Genomic DNA, 16762 nt, shown 5'->3' with positions numbered 1-16762 from the left:
AAAGAGGAAGAGAGAGGAGAAAAAGGCACTTTGCTGCAGGGAAGGAAACAACAAGGGCTGCTGCACCGTGTGTGGGACACTAACACCCCCGTACCGGAGGCCGCGGACACCGGCAATTCTTAGTTCACCAGTGACTCCGTGTGACTTTCTTGTGAGTACACACGTGCCCTCGGGCACCGCACTGCAGCACTGCGCCCTGCTCCCGGCTTACCCCATCACCGGGCCCCGGGACAACCAACCCCCTACCCACGGAGGGGAGAAATAACATCTAGCTGCTCCATACCATCGCTCCCGGGATCCCCGTCCAGAGCAGCGGTGGTGAAATCACCACAACCGTGGGTGGCGTCACGAACTATAACAATTCCCCTTACTAAATCCCCTTTTACTGTGGAGCCTGGGATCACAGACCGGGTCACGCCATCGTGATACCCACAGAAGTGACTCTGTGGCCCGGATCTGAGTACCCCCTGGTCCCCGGGCGAAACATTTGGCGTCACAAACAGGATCGAACCCATCCAGTTACCTGGAAGAAGTGCGCCTTATTCTGGACTGTCAGCGGTGATCCGCTGCAAAAATCTTGAAGTCCACCATTTCAGCCGCCATTTTAGGCGCCAAAAACAACAACTTGGCGCCTTCTCCGAGCGGTGGGCGCGAAAAAGAGGCTCCGCCCCCTGAGAACACGGACGGAAGTGAAGCTCCGGAGGACCGGAAGCGAAAGAGAAGCTTTAAAAGTTGCTGGAAGGACTGCTCCCGAGTACCAAGGGGGAGCAGTAGGAAGGAACTGCAGTTCATGTAACCAGGACTGTAACGGCAGGGACGCCAGGTCTCTGCCAGCTTTTGGTTCCTGGAGAGGCCGCCGCAGCGATGCACCGACCCGTTACCCCTGTTACCGGTAGCGGAGCCCGCAGCGCCTGTTGGGGAGGACCCAGACCTGGGGTCCCCAGGCCTCACCTTTGTCACCACCATGCCACCGGCCCCGGCAGTCCGCCCGGCCGCGACGGAGATGACGACGGCTCCGGCAGTCCGCCCGGCCGCAACGGCAGCGAAGTACCGGTCCCGTTGACCAATTTGGGGCTGTTCCTGGACTGGGGTCAAGGGGTGCTGCCTGGGTTTTAGGGGCAGCACCAAGACTAGGTTGTTTGGGTGGGTGACAAAAGGACTCGTTACGTTGCTATTATTGAAAATGCATGTGTGAAAATGTTTAAAATGTTTTATTCTTTTCCAGTTTAATAAAATGTTGGTGCCTCGACGGCCCGAGGACGGGCCGTGTTTTACCAAGGGGGTGTGTGACGCCCTGGCACAGCCAGGTTGTCACAGAAAGAGTTAATCCTCCTTGGTAATATGATCTCACACCGGTGCAGCCAGACAAGCACAGCCCCCAGTGTAAGGGAAAAGCAGAGGAGAGGGGAGGGGCTGGAGCAGAGAGTGTGTGGAGGGCAGACAGGACAGAGGTCTGGAGTCTAGCTCCCAGGTGGGGAGTGAAGCATCTCCAAAAGGGCCGGGACAGGCCGTAGTGAGGAAGGGGCCAGAACAGGTAGCCGGAGCCGGGCGGTGGCCCCTCGGTACCTGGGTACCCGGATCACTACAGGGGAGTAAATTCCCCGTTCCCGGCTGAGGAGAAAGAGGAAGAGAGAGGAGAAAAAGGCACTTTGCTGCAGGGAAGGAAACAACAAGGGCTGCTGCACCGTGTGTGGGACACTTAAGCCTGCTTTACACCAGGCAATCTATCGTGCGATAGATCGTCGGGGTCACGGTTTTTGTGACGCACATCCGGCATCGCTGGCGATGCCGGCCTGTGTGACACCTCCTAGCGACGCAGTATCGCTCACAAATCGTGAGTCGGGTACTGCTCGTTAGGTTCCATAATATCGGTTACTTTAGTCGCCCATCGTTTCCGTGGTAGCACACGTCGCTCCGTGTGACACCACGGGAACGATGAGCAGCTCACCTGCCTCCCGCGGCCGCCGCCGGCTCTATGTGGAAGGAAGGAGGTGGGCGGGATGTTTACGTCCCGCTCATCTCCGCCCCTTCGCTTCTATCGGCCGGCGCCCGTGTGACGTCGCTGTGACGCCGAACGTCCCTCCCACTCCAGGAAGTGGACGTTCGCCGCCCACAGCGAGGTCGCACGAGAGGTAAGTATGTGTGACGGGGTTTAGTAACTTTGTGCGACACGGGCAGCGATTTGCCCGTGACGCAAAAAGGACGGGGGCGGGTACGATCGATTGTGAAATCGCACAATCGGTCGTACCGTGTAAAGCAGGCTTAACACCCCCGTACCGGAGGCCGCGGACACCGGCAATTCTTAGTTCACCAGTGACTCCGAGTGACTTTCTTGTGAGTACACCCGTGCCCTCGGGCACCGCACTGCAGCACTGCGCCCTGCTCCCGGCTTACCCCATCACCGGGCCCCGGGACAACCAACCCCCTACCCACGGAGGGGAGAAATAACATCTAGCTGCTCCATACCATCGCTCCCGAGATCCCCGTCCAGAGCAGCGGTGGTGAAATCACCACAACCGTGGGTGGCGTCACGAACTATAACAATTCCCCTTACTAAATCCCCTTTTACTGTGGAGCCTGGGATCACAGACCGGGTCACGCCATCGTGATACCCACAGAAGTGACTCTGTGGCCCGGATCTGAGTACCCCCTGGTCCCCGGGCGAAACATTTGGCGTCACAAACAGGATCGAACCCATCCAGTTACCTGGAAGAAGTGCGCCTTATTCTGGACTGTCAGCGGTGATCCGCTGCAAAAATCTTGAAGTCCGCCATTTCAGCCGCCATTTTAGGCGCCAAAAACAACAACTTGGCGCCTTCTCCGAGCGGTGGGTGCGAAAAAGAGGCTCCGCCCCCTGAGAACGCGGACGGAAGTGAAGCTCCGGAGGACCGGAAGCGAAAGAGAAGCTTTAAAAGTTGCTGGAAGGACTGCTCCCGAGTACCAAGGGGGAGCAGTAGGAAGGAACTGCAGTTCATGTAACCAGGACTGTAACGGCAGGGACGCCAGGACTCTGCCAGCTTTTGGTTCCTGGAGAGGCCGCCGCAGCGATGCACCGACCCGTTACCCCTGTTACCGGTAGCGGAGCCCGCAGCGCCTGTTGGGGAGGACCCAGACCTGGGGTCCCCAGGCCTCACCTTTGTCACCACCATGCCACCGGCCCCGGCAGTCCGCCCGGCCGCGACGGAGATGACGACGGCTCCGGCAGTCCGCCCGGCCGCAACGGCAGCGAAGTACCGGTCCCGTTGACCAATTTGGGGCTGTTCCTGGACTGGGGTCAAGGGGTGCTGCCTGGGTTTTAGGGGCAGCACCAAGACTAGGTTGTTTGGGTGGGTGACAAAAGGACTCGTTACGTTGCTATTATTGAAAATGCATGTGTGAAAATGTTTAAAATGTTTTATTCTTTTCCAGTTTAATAAAATGTTGGTGCCTCGACGGCCCGAGGACGGGCCGTGTTTTACCAAGGGGGTGTGTGACGCCCTGGCACAGCCAGGTTGTCACAGAAAGAGTTAATCCTCCTTGGTAATATGATCTCACACCGGTGCAGCCAGACAAGCACAGCCCCCAGTGTAAGGGAAAAGCAGAGGAGAGGGGAGGGGCTGGAGCAGAGAGTGTGTGGAGGGCAGACAGGACAGAGGTCTGGAGTCTAGCTCCCAGGTGGGGAGTGAAGCATCTCCAAAAGGGCCGGGACAGGCCGTAGTGAGGAAGGGGCCAGAACAGGTAGCCGGAGCCGGGCGGTGGCCCCTCGGTACCTGGGTACCCGGATCACTACAGGGGAGTAAATTCCCCGTTCCCGGCTGAGGAGAAAGAGGAAGAGAGAGGAGAAAAAGGCACTTTGCTGCAGGGAAGAAAACAACAAGGGCTGCTGCACCGTGTGTGGGACACTAACACCCCCGTACCGGAGGCCGCGGACACCGGCAATTCTTAGTTCACCAGTGACTCCGTGTGACTTTCTTGTGAGTACACCCGTGCCCTCGGGCACCGCACTGCAGCACTGCGCCCTGCTCCCGGCTTACCCCATCACCGGGCCCCGGGACAACCAACCCCCTACCCACGGAGGGGAGAAATAACATCTAGCTGCTCCATACCATCGCTCCCGGGATCCCCGTCCAGAGCAGCGGTGGTGAAATCACCACAACCGTGGGTGGCGTCACGAACTATAACAATTCCCCTTACTAAATCCCCTTTTACTGTGGAGCCTGGGATCACAGACCGGGTCACGCCATCGTGATACCCACAGAAGTGACTCTGTGGCCCGGATCTGAGTACCCCCTGGTCCCCGGGCGAAACACAAACATTTCAGCACCAAATTTGCACGTCCTGGCAGAAAACTGTACCAAACAGCTTTCAAAACCGTTTTTGTGAATTTTTTTTTAGCCAAGAGATGCAGATTTGGAGCTGAAATGTTTACACCATATTCCTGCACCCAAGCTACACCTCCTAACAAAAAAAAAATCACATCACTATCACATTAAAACCACATTTTTTTTATGTGTTGGGGGTTTTTTTGCCAGAAGGTTTAGGTTGGATGCAGGAATATGGTATAAAAATTTCAGCACCAAATCTGCATCTCTTGGCAAAACAACACGGTTTTCTGCCAGGTGAAGCAGTTTTGTGAACTCAGTGACCTTACCTGAGGTGAGGTCACTCAATTAGTTCAATGAGATCAAATGAGGTCAGGCTACCTGTGGTCACAGGTGGAGGACCATGAGAAAAAACCTGAGTAGCATCACCACTCATCGCTGGGGCTCAATATCAGCCTAAAGTCTACAGCAGGCAGTCATGTTCTATGCCTGTGCGCTGTGCCTTCCGTAATGTAGCAGAGCTGCAATCTTCGTGGGACCTGGTGTGGATTATGTCGGACCTGGGTGTTTTGAAGGTTAATAAAGGGATGAAAAAGGGTGAGGTTTTTGAATTTTATTTCAAATACAGGATTTTTTCAAGGGTTTGTGTTTATTTCTTTTCACTTACAATTTAGTATTGAGGGGTTTCATAGATGCCTCCCATTACTAAACTAGGGTTTAAGGGCAGCTGTGAGCTGGTATTAAACCTTTATTACCCCGATTGCCACCGCACCAGGGCATTCGGGATAAGCTGGGTAAAGTTCCAGGATTGTCACATCTAATGGATGCAATAATCCTGAGTGGCTGCAGGCTGCTATTTTTAGGCTGGGGGCTTAATGAGCATAGGTCTCTCGAGCCTGAGAATACCAGCCCCCAGCTCTTGGCTTTATCATGGCTAAGTATCAAAATTGGGGGGATCGCAAGCTGTTTTTTAAAACAATTTTTTTTTAAATAATTTAAAAAAAAAGTTGCAGCAGTCTCTCTTATTTTGAAACCCAGCCAAGATAAACACACAACTGGGGGCTGCAGCCTGTAGACAAATGCTTTATATGTGCTGGTTATCATAATATACTACGCAAATTATTTTATTTATTTTTTTTACACCAATATAGGCACACACATAATGACTCAGACTGCAAGCAGTCAGACATGCTGTCACACAGGGCGGGGGCGCATCTGACTGCAACAAATAAGAGACGTGGGGACTGCTGGTGGGTGGAGAAGCAGTGCATATGCATGAAAGATAATCAGAGACCCCGGAAGTAGCACTACAGCCGCGCGGAGCCTGGTAAGTATAAATCGCTTGTTTCAATCCCCCTATCCCTTCTACCACCATGTTTAAGCGCCTGATTCGGGTTCCCATAGACTGACATGGGTACTAGCATCCAGCCAGGTATCTGAGATCAATTCTGGGTCTGAACTGGTGCTTTTTAAACCCAGTTGGACCAGCTGATCCCAGGTATTTGCAAATGCGACCATAACCAGAAAACTGGAGAATGACATTGTAGTCAGACTCTATCCTTGGCGCTTATTAAAGTACATTAATATTCACTGCTTCCCCCACCCACCCTCTGTGTCAGTGTCTGGGATTAGTTGCAGACTGCTATATACGCCCCCCACTCTGTGTCCGCATCTTTGATTGGTTGCAGTCCGTTTGCTAGATGGTACCATAAAATGAAAGGAATAAATAATTAAGAAAAGGCATAATTTTCGATAACCATCCATGGTATATCAAACAGGTGTGGGCTGGTATTAGCAGGATAGAAGAAGCTATGGATATTGACCCCCCCAGACTAAATATAGCAAACCACAGCTGCCCAGAATTGGCAAATCACATTAGATGTGCCAATCCTAGCACTTTATTCCAATTCCCCTGGTGGGGTGGCAATTGGGTAATATATGGGGCTATTGACAGCTGTGATTTGTGAAAAAATTACTTCTGCCATTAAGAGCTAGATTAGTAATTGGAGGCGTCAGTGAGATAGCCCCATTACTAATCCTGTCACTGAAAAGAAATAAAACACTAAGACCGAAAAAATAATTTATTTGAAATAAAATACACACACCCTCTTTCACTACTTTATTAACCCCAAAACACTCTTGCAGATCCAACATAATCCATTCACAATGATCCTCAGCTCTGCTACATTCAGAGGCTGCAGAGAGCGAAAACATGTCCACTCTCTGCAAGATTCAGGAATCACTGGCAGCAGAGGGGGACCGGCTGTGAGCAGGTGACGTCACTCAGTTCACTGGAGTTCACACTTGGGTTCCAATGGTCTCACAGTTAGGTCACCTGAGGTCACACTTGGGGCTCACCCAGTGCACTCAGTGAAAGTGCTGTTGGATTGTCGGACTGCAGGTCACGGCCGTGACCCGCAATCCAACAGTCCCGGAGCAACTTTAACTTTTACTGAGGGCAGCGGGGGAGCCCCAAGTGTGACCTCAGGTGACCTGACTGTTGGACTGCAGGATACGGAAGTCAGGTCACCTGAGGTCACACCGTGGGAACCCGGTTGTGACTTCCAGTGAACTGACTGCCGGCCTGTCTGACTGCGGGACATGGCAACTGCTCACAGCCTGGTCCCTCTTGGCCGTCAGTGATTCCTTTGATGGTGGCTGTCATTTTTTGACAAATCACAGCTGTCATTAACCCCTTGTAAGCAAAATACTCATCTGAGCAGTGGGAATTAAAGAAAAACTAGCCACTTTTGACAACATGATAGATTCATTTTATGCTTCACATAAGCATAATGTGAACAGTAGAGTTGAGCGCGGTTCGTGGTTCGTGGTTCTCCAGTTCGCGGCTCGAGTGATTTTGGGGCATGTTCTAGATCGAACTAGAACTCGAGCTTTTTGCAAAAGCTCGGTAGTTCTAGAAACGTTCGAGAACGGTTCTAGCAGCCAAAAAACAGCTAAATCATAGCTTGGTTTCTGCTGTAATAGTGTAAGTCACTCTGTGAATCAAACTATTATCACATTTCAGTGTATAGTGTGCGTGAACAGCGCCTTCAGATCACTGCTGTTTCTATAATGGCGATCGCCATTTTTTTTTTTTTTTTTTCTTGTCTTCCTTCCCTAAGCGCGCGCGTCTTGTGGGGCGGGCCAGCATGTCAGCCAATCCCAGACACACACACAGCTAAGTGGACTTTGAGCCAGAGAAGCAACGGCATGTGTGATAGGATCTGCATGTCACATGTCCCTGCATTATAAAACCGGACATTTTCTTCACGGACGCCATTATCTGCCTTCTGCGTCTTTGGTGTCAGACATCACTGTCGCAGCTCCGTCTTCCTGAGTCCTATAGCCGATACAGCTGTATGCGCTGCATACACAGCGTTAGACAGCTTAGGGAGAGCACTTTATAGCAGTCCTTTTAAGGGCTCCAACCGGCAGGGTCAGAGAGCCATAGGTGACAGGTCCTGCAAACAGCAACAGCGTCTGTGTAGCCCAGGTCAGGGATTTCCTACCTGCATTTCACCATTAGGAGGGAATAGAAAGGCAGTCTTCCATTCCTCTACCCAGAGCACCACAATCCTGCCACTGTACCCTCCTGACCTCTGCACACTCCAACTCATTCTAAGTAAGCCATTATACTAGCAAACACTCAGTGTACCTAGTGGCATCCTATACGTGGCTATTGGACTTTGCTATAGTCCCACTAGTGCAAAGACATTTGCAGAGCGCGTCTGCCTGCGTTGCACACTACAACTCATTCTAACCAAGCCATTATACTAGCAAACACTCAGTGTACCTAGTGGCATCCTATACGTGGCTATTGGACTTTGCTATAGTCCCACTAGTGCAAAGACATTTGCAGAGCGCGTCTGCCTGCGTTGCACACTACAACTCATTCTAACCAAGCCATTATACTAGCAAACACTCAGTGTACCTAGTGGCATCCTATACGTGGCTATTGGACTTTGCTATAGTCCCACTAGTGCAAAGACATTTGCAGAGCGCGTCTGCCTGCGTTGCACACTACAACTCATTCTAACCAAGCCATTATACTAGCAAACACTCAGTGTACCTAGTGGCATCCTATACGTGGCTATTGGACTTTGCTATAGTCCCACTAGTGCAAAGACATTTGCAGAGCGCGTCTGCCTGCGTTGCACACTACAACTCATTCTAACCAAGCCATTATACTAGCAAACACTCAGTGTACCTAGTGGCATCCTATACGTGGCTATTGGACTTTGCTATAGTCCCACTAGTGCAAAGACATTTGCAGAGCGCGTCTGCCTGCGTTGCACACTACAACTCATTCTAACCAAGCCATTATACTAGCAAACACTCAGTGTACCTAGTGGCATCCTATACGTGGCTATTGGACTTTGCTATAGTCCCACTAGTGCAAAGACATTTGCAGAGCGCGTCTGCCTGCGTTGCACACTACAACTCATTCTAACCAAGCCATTATACTAGCAAACACTCAGTGTACCTAGTGGCATCCTATACGTGGCTATTGGACTTTGCTATAGTCCCACTAGTGCAAAGACATTTGCAGAGCGCGTCTGCCTGCGTTGCACACTACAACTCATTCTAACCAAGCCATTATACTAGCAAACACTCAGTGTACCTAGTGGCATCCTATACGTGGCTATTGGACTTTGCTATAGTCCCACTAGTGCAAAGACATTTGCAGAGCGCGTCTGCCTGCGTTGCACACTACAACTCATTCTAACCAAGCCATTATACTAGCAAACACTCAGTGTACCTAGTGGCATCCTATACGTGGCTATTGGACTTTGCTATAGTCCCACTAGTGCAAAGACATTTGCAGAGCGCGTCTGCCTGCGTTGCACACTACAACTCATTCTAACCAAGCCATTATACTAGCAAACACTCAGTGTACCTAGTGGCATCCTATACGTGGCTATTGGACTTTGCTATAGTCCCACTAGTGCAAAGACATTTGCAGAGCGCGTCTGCCTGCGTTGCACACTACAACTCATTCTAACCAAGCCATTATACTAGCAAACACTCAGTGTACCTAGTGGCATCCTATACGTGGCTATTGGACTTTGCTATAGTCCCACTAGTGCAAAGACATTTGCAGAGCGCGTCTGCCTGCGTTGCACACTACAACTCATTCTAACCAAGCCATTATACTAGCAAACACTCAGTGTACCTAGTGGCATCCTATACGTGGCTATTGGACTTTGCTATAGTCCCACTAGTGCAAAGACATTTGCAGAGCGCGTCTGCCTGCGTTGCACACTACAACTCATTCTAACCAAGCCATTATACTAGCAAACACTCAGTGTACCTAGTGGCATCCTATACGTGGCTATTGGACTTTGCTATAGTCCCACTAGTGCAAAGACATTTGCAGAGCGCGTCTGCCTGCGTTGCACACTACAACTCATTCTAACCAAGCCATTATACTAGCAAACACTCAGTGTACCTAGTGGCATCCTATACGTGGCTATTGGACTTTGCTATAGTCCCACTAGTGCAAAGACATTTGCAGAGCGCGTCTGCCTGCGTTGCACACTACAACTCATTCTAACCAAGCCATTATACTAGCAAACACTCAGTGTACCTAGTGGCATCCTATACGTGGCTATTGGACTTTGCTATAGTCCCACTAGTGCAAAGACATTTGCAGAGCGCGTCTGCCTGCGTTGCACACTACAACTCATTCTAACCAAGCCATTATACTAGCAAACACTCAGTGTACCTAGTGGCATCCTATACGTGGCTATTGGACTTTGCTATAGTCCCACTAGTGCAAAGACATTTGCAGAGCGCGTCTGCCTGCGTTGCACACTACAACTCATTCTAACCAAGCCATTATACTAGCAAACACTCAGTGTACCTAGTGGCATCCTATACGTGGCTATTGGACTTTGCTATAGTCCCACTAGTGCAAAGACATTTGCAGAGCGCGTCTGCCTGCGTTGCACACTACAACTCATTCTAACCAAGCCATTATACTAGCAAACACTCAGTGTACCTAGTGGCATCCTATACGTGGCTATTGGACTTTGCTATAGTCCCACTAGTGCAAAGACATTTGCAGAGCGCGTCTGCCTGCGTTGCACACTACAACTCATTCTAACCAAGCCATTATACTAGCAAACACTCAGTGTACCTAGTGGCATCCTATACGTGGCTATTGGACTTTGCTATAGTCCCACTAGTGCAAAGACATTTGCAGAGCGCGTCTGCCTGCGTTGCACACTACAACTCATTCTAACCAAGCCATTATACTAGCAAACACTCAGTGTACCTAGTGGCATCCTATACGTGGCTATTGGACTTTGCTATAGTCCCACTAGTGCAAAGACATTTGCAGAGCGCGTCTGCCTGCGTTGCACACTACAACTCATTCTAACCAAGCCATTATACTAGCAAACACTCAGTGTACCTAGTGGCATCCTATACGTGGCTATTGGACTTTGCTATAGTCCCACTAGTGCAAAGACATTTGCAGAGCGCGTCTGCCTGCGTTGCACACTACAACTCATTCTAACCAAGCCATTATACTAGCAAACACTCAGTGTACCTAGTGGCATCCTATACGTGGCTATTGGACTTTGCTATAGTCCCACTAGTGCAAAGACATTTGCAGAGCGCGTCTGCCTGCGTTGCACACTACAACTCATTCTAACCAAGCCATTATACTAGCAAACACTCAGTGTACCTAGTGGCATCCTATACGTGGCTATTGGACTTTGCTATAGTCCCACTAGTGCAAAGACATTTGCAGAGCGCGTCTGCCTGCGTTGCACACTACAACTCATTCTAACCAAGCCATTATACTAGCAAACACTCAGTGTACCTAGTGGCATCCTATACGTGGCTATTGGACTTTGCTATAGTCCCACTAGTGCAAAGACATTTGCAGAGCGCGTCTGCCTGCGTTGCACACTACAACTCATTCTAACCAAGCCATTATACTAGCAAACACTCAGTGTACCTAGTGGCATCCTATACGTGGCTATTGGACTTTGCTATAGTCCCACTAGTGCAAAGACATTTGCAGAGCGCGTCTGCCTGCGTTGCACACTACAACTCATTCTAACCAAGCCATTATACTAGCAAACACTCAGTGTACCTAGTGGCATCCTATACGTGGCTATTGGACTTTGCTATAGTCCCACTAGTGCAAAGACATTTGCAGAGCGCGTCTGCCTGCGTTGCACACTACAACTCATTCTAACCAAGCCATTATACTAGCAAACACTCAGTGTACCTAGTGGCATCCTATACGTGGCTATTGGACTTTGCTATAGTCCCACTAGTGCAAAGACATTTGCAGAGCGCGTCTGCCTGCGTTGCACACTACAACTCATTCTAACCAAGCCATTATACTAGCAAACACTCAGTGTACCTAGTGGCATCCTATACGTGGCTATTGGACTTTGCTATAGTCCCACTAGTGCAAAGACATTTGCAGAGCGCGTCTGCCTGCGTTGCACACTACAACTCATTCTAACCAAGCCATTATACTAGCAAACACTCAGTGTACCTAGTGGCATCCTATACGTGGCTATTGGACTTTGCTATAGTCCCACTAGTGCAAAGACATTTGCAGAGCGCGTCTGCCTGCGTTGCACACTACAACTCATTCTAACCAAGCCATTATACTAGCAAACACTCAGTGTACCTAGTGGCATCCTATACGTGGCTATTGGACTTTGCTATAGTCCCACTAGTGCAAAGACATTTGCAGAGCGCGTCTGCCTGCGTTGCACACTACAACTCATTCTAACCAAGCCATTATACTAGCAAACACTCAGTGTACCTAGTGGCATCCTATACGTGGCTATTGGACTTTGCTATAGTCCCACTAGTGCAAAGACATTTGCAGAGCGCGTCTGCCTGCGTTGCACACTACAACTCATTCTAACCAAGCCATTATACTAGCAAACACTCAGTGTACCTAGTGGCATCCTATACGTGGCTATTGGACTTTGCTATAGTCCCACTAGTGCAAAGACATTTGCAGAGCGCGTCTGCCTGCGTTGCACACTACAACTCATTCTAACCAAGCCATTATACTAGCAAACACTCAGTGTACCTAGTGGCATCCTATACGTGGCTATTGGACTTTGCTATAGTCCCACTAGTGCAAAGACATTTGCAGAGCGCGTCTGCCTGCGTTGCACACTACAACTCATTCTAACCAAGCCATTATACTAGCAAACACTCAGTGTACCTAGTGGCATCCTATACGTGGCTATTGGACTTTGCTATAGTCCCACTAGTGCAAAGACATTTGCAGAGCGCGTCTGCCTGCGTTGCACACTACAACTCATTCTAACCAAGCCATTATACTAGCAAACACTCAGTGTACCTAGTGGCATCCTATACGTGGCTATTGGACTTTGCTATAGTCCCACTAGTGCAAAGACATTTGCAGAGCGCGTCTGCCTGCGTTGCACACTACAACTCATTCTAACCAAGCCATTATACTAGCAAACACTCAGTGTACCTAGTGGCATCCTATACATGGCTATTGGACTTTGCTATAGTCCCACTAGTGCAAAGACATTTGCAGAGCGCGTCTGCCTGCGTTGCACACTACAACTCATTCTAACCAAGCCATTATACTAGCAAACACTCAGTGTACCTAGTGGCATCCTATACGTGGCTATTGGACTTTGCTATAGTCCCACTAGTGCAAAGACATTTGCAGCACGTCTGCCTGCGTTGCACACTCCAACTAATTATAACTAAGTTGCATTGTCAGGGATATTTATTCTTTATTATTCTGCTGTTAATAAAGCTAGACCACCACTGCAATCTTCACCACCTCTCAATTTTTACTACCACATTTTCAGTCCACAATCTTGTCGCAATCAACATGAGTGGCAAAATGACAGATGCTGGTGGAAAGGGGAAGAGGCGTGGTGGAAAAGGCAAAAAAGGTTTTGTCCGTGGGGAAGGTGGCAAAGCTCCATTATCATCTGCTGAAGATAGACCATCTACCAGCAAAAGTAAGATGTCTACTACTTACCGTGGACAATCCGATGTGCTCCCTTTTTTACGGACACGAACAACAGGAAGAAAGGTAGATGATGGGCAAAAAAGGAAAATGCTTGAATGGATCTCAAGTGGTCCAACAAGTGCCCTCTCAGCCACTTCAAGTACCGCATCCAAAAAACACCAGTCCTCTGAGTTGTCATCCCAATCACACTTGATTTCTCCCAGCTCTGAAGTCTCCATCAGCCCTGCACAGTATGGTGGAACTGAGATGGCTGAGTCTGCAGAGCTGTTCAGTCACACTATAGCCTGGGAATCAGAGGTCTGCTCCCAAGCTACAGTGAGTACAGAACAGGAAATGGTCTGCAGTGATGCCCAGAACCTTTGTGACTCAGATTCAGGCCGTGAGGACCAAGTTTCTGAGCATAATGTTGACCCTTTGTCACAAACTGTAACACCTGTGGTTATAGACAATGAGGAACATACTGATGAAGATGAGACGCAGATACCCGATTGGGATGACAACTTAAATATTCCGTCAGGGCAAGAAGAGGCTCGGTCTGAGGGGGAGGGGAGTGCAAACACAACAATTGATGATGACGTTCTAGATCCCACCTACTGTCAACCCCCAGTCAGGCACTCGAGGAGGTCAACAGAGGCGGTGGAGGAGGATGCAACCGACGACGAAGTTACCTTGCGCCTTCCTGGACAGAGTCGGAGCACTGGTAGCACGTCTACAACTGCATCCTCAGCCACCACTCTGCCTATGAGCATTATTCGGGGTGGATCAACAGGTCGCATGGCCTCTAAGCCTTGCCTAGCCTGGTCCTTTTTTCACATCGAAAAAGATCGCCCAACTCATGTGATATGTAACATTTGTCATGATTCTCTTAGTAGAGGTCAAAAGCTCAGCAGTTTGACAACTTCTTCCATGAATCGTCACATGAATAAATATCATAAGTCCCGGTGGGAAGCTCACCGTGCTGCAATGCGGCCTAGCGGAGCGAACCATCCACCGCCCGCCCCTTCCACTGCATCCGCGCGCTCTTCATCTTCTAGGACTGTGGGGACAGCTGCCACACCTGTTTTTCCACGCAAAACTTCCACCACTGTAACCGCAACAGGCAGTTTGCTTGTAAGGTCGTCAGTTGGTTTGGAAGGGGAAACAAGTGAGTGTGTACAGCTCTCTCAGACATCGATAGCACCAACGTTGGATGAAGGCAACATCATGTCTCCGCCTGCACTTTCCTCACAAACCTGCATTTTTCCAGGGACACCCTACTCAACACCGTCTACACACAGCAGCCAGATCTCTGTCCCTCAGATGTGGTCAAATAAAAGGCCACTTCCTCCGACCCATGACAAAGCTAAGAGGTTGACTCTATCCCTCTGTAAGCTGTTGGCTACCGAAATGCTGCCTTTCCGCCTAGTGGACACACAGGATTTTAGAGACCTTATGTCTGTCGCTGTGCCCCAGTACCAGATGCCTAGTCGCCACTACTTCTCTAAGAAAGGTGTGCCCGCGCTACACCAGCATGTCGCACACAACATCACCGCTTCCTTGAGAAACTCTGTGTGTGAACGGGTGCATTTCACCACCGATACTTGGACCAGTAAGCATGGACAGGGACGTTACATGTCGCTGACTGGGCACTGGGTAACTATGGTGATAGATGGTGAAGGGTCTGCTGCACAAGTCTTGCCGTCCCCACGACTTGTGTGTCAATCCTCTGTCTGTCCAAGTTCCGCCACTGCTTCTGCATCCTCCACCTCATCTGGGTCCTCCACCTCCGCCCCAAGCCTGCCTGGTCAGGCCACCAGCGTTCTCACTGCGCAGAAGGAATCACGCACCCCTCATTACTATGCTGGCAGCAGAGCGCAACGGCATCAGGCGGTCTTTAGCTTGACATGTCTTGGTAATAAGAGTCACACAGCTGAGGAGTTGTGGTCAGCTTTGCGGTCCGAGTTTAATAAATGGTTGTCTCCACTCAAACTGCAGCCTGGTAAGGCCGTGTGCGACAATGCTGCAAACCTGGGTGCGGCACTTCGCCTGGGCAAGGTGACACACGTACCTTGTATGGCTCACGTGTTGAACCTTGTCGTGCAGCAATTTTTAACATACTATCCCGGCCTAGATGGCCTTCTGAACAGGGCACGAAAACTGTCAGCTCACTTCCGCCGTTCAAGCGCCGCAGCAGAGCGACTTGCATCGCTCCAGAAGTCTTTCGGCCTGCCGGTTCATCGCCTGAAATGCGATGTGGCGACACGCTGGAATTCAACTCTCCACATGTTACAGCGACTGTGGCAGCACCGCAGAGCCCTGGTGCAATACGTCATGACGTATAGCCTGGGCCAACGAGATGCAGAGGTGGGGCAGATCACCCTGATGGAGTGGTCTCAGATCAAGGACCTATGCACCCTTCTGCACAGTTTCGACATGGCGACGAATATGTTTAGCTCTGACAATGCCATTATCAGCATGACGATTCCAGTCATTTACATGCTGGAGCACACGCTAAACACTATTCGGAGTCAGGGGGTGGGACAACATGAAGGGGAGGAACTACAGGAGGATTCATATGCGCAAGGGACAACAACATCACGAAGGTCCAGACGTTCATCATCACCAACGCAGCAGGCATGGGACCATGGGGGACAGGGATCGACAAGGGCGCATAGTAGCAGGCGAAATGTTGAGCAAGGTGCAGGAGAACATGAAGAAATGGAGGACGAACTGTCCATGGACATGGAAGACTCAGCGGATGAGGGAGACCTTGGTCAAATTTCAGTTGAAAGAGGTTGGGGTCAGATGTCAGAGGAAGAAAGAACGGGTAGCACCTCTATGCCACAAACACAGCATGGACTTGGTCCGCATGGCTGCGCAAGACACATGAGTGCCTTTTTGTTGCACTACCTCCAACATGACAGTCGTATTGTCAAAATTAGAAGTGATGATGACTACTGGATTGCCACACTATTAGATCCCCGGTACAAGTCCAAATTTTGTGACATAATTCCAGCCATAGAAAGGGACGCACGTATGCAGGAGTATCAGCAGAAGCTGTTACTAGATCTTAGCTCGGCTTTTCCACCAAACAACCGTGCAGGTGCAGGGAGTGAATCTCCCAGTTGTAACTTGACAAACATGGGACGGTCTCGTCATCTTCAACAGTCTACCCGTACCAGTAGGACCTTTTCTGGTGCCGGTAACAGCAATTTTATGGAATCTTTTCATAATTTTTTTAGACCCTCTTTTGCAAGGCCACCAGAGACAACAAGTCTGACACATAGTCAACGGCTGGAGAGGATGATACAGGAGTATCTCCAAATGAACATCGATGCCATGACTGTGCAACTGGAGCCTTGCTCCTTTTGGGCTTCAAACCTACAAAAATGGCCAGAGCTCGCAACTTACGCCTTGGAGATTTTGTCGTGTCCAGCTGCCAGCGTTGTCTCTGAACGTGTATTCAGTGCTGCTGGGTGTG

This window comes from Anomaloglossus baeobatrachus, chromosome 6 (assembly GCF_048569485.1).
Source record: "Anomaloglossus baeobatrachus isolate aAnoBae1 chromosome 6, aAnoBae1.hap1, whole genome shotgun sequence".
NCBI lineage: Eukaryota > Metazoa > Chordata > Amphibia > Anura > Aromobatidae > Anomaloglossus > Anomaloglossus baeobatrachus.
Note: the sequence above shows the minus strand (reverse complement) of the source record.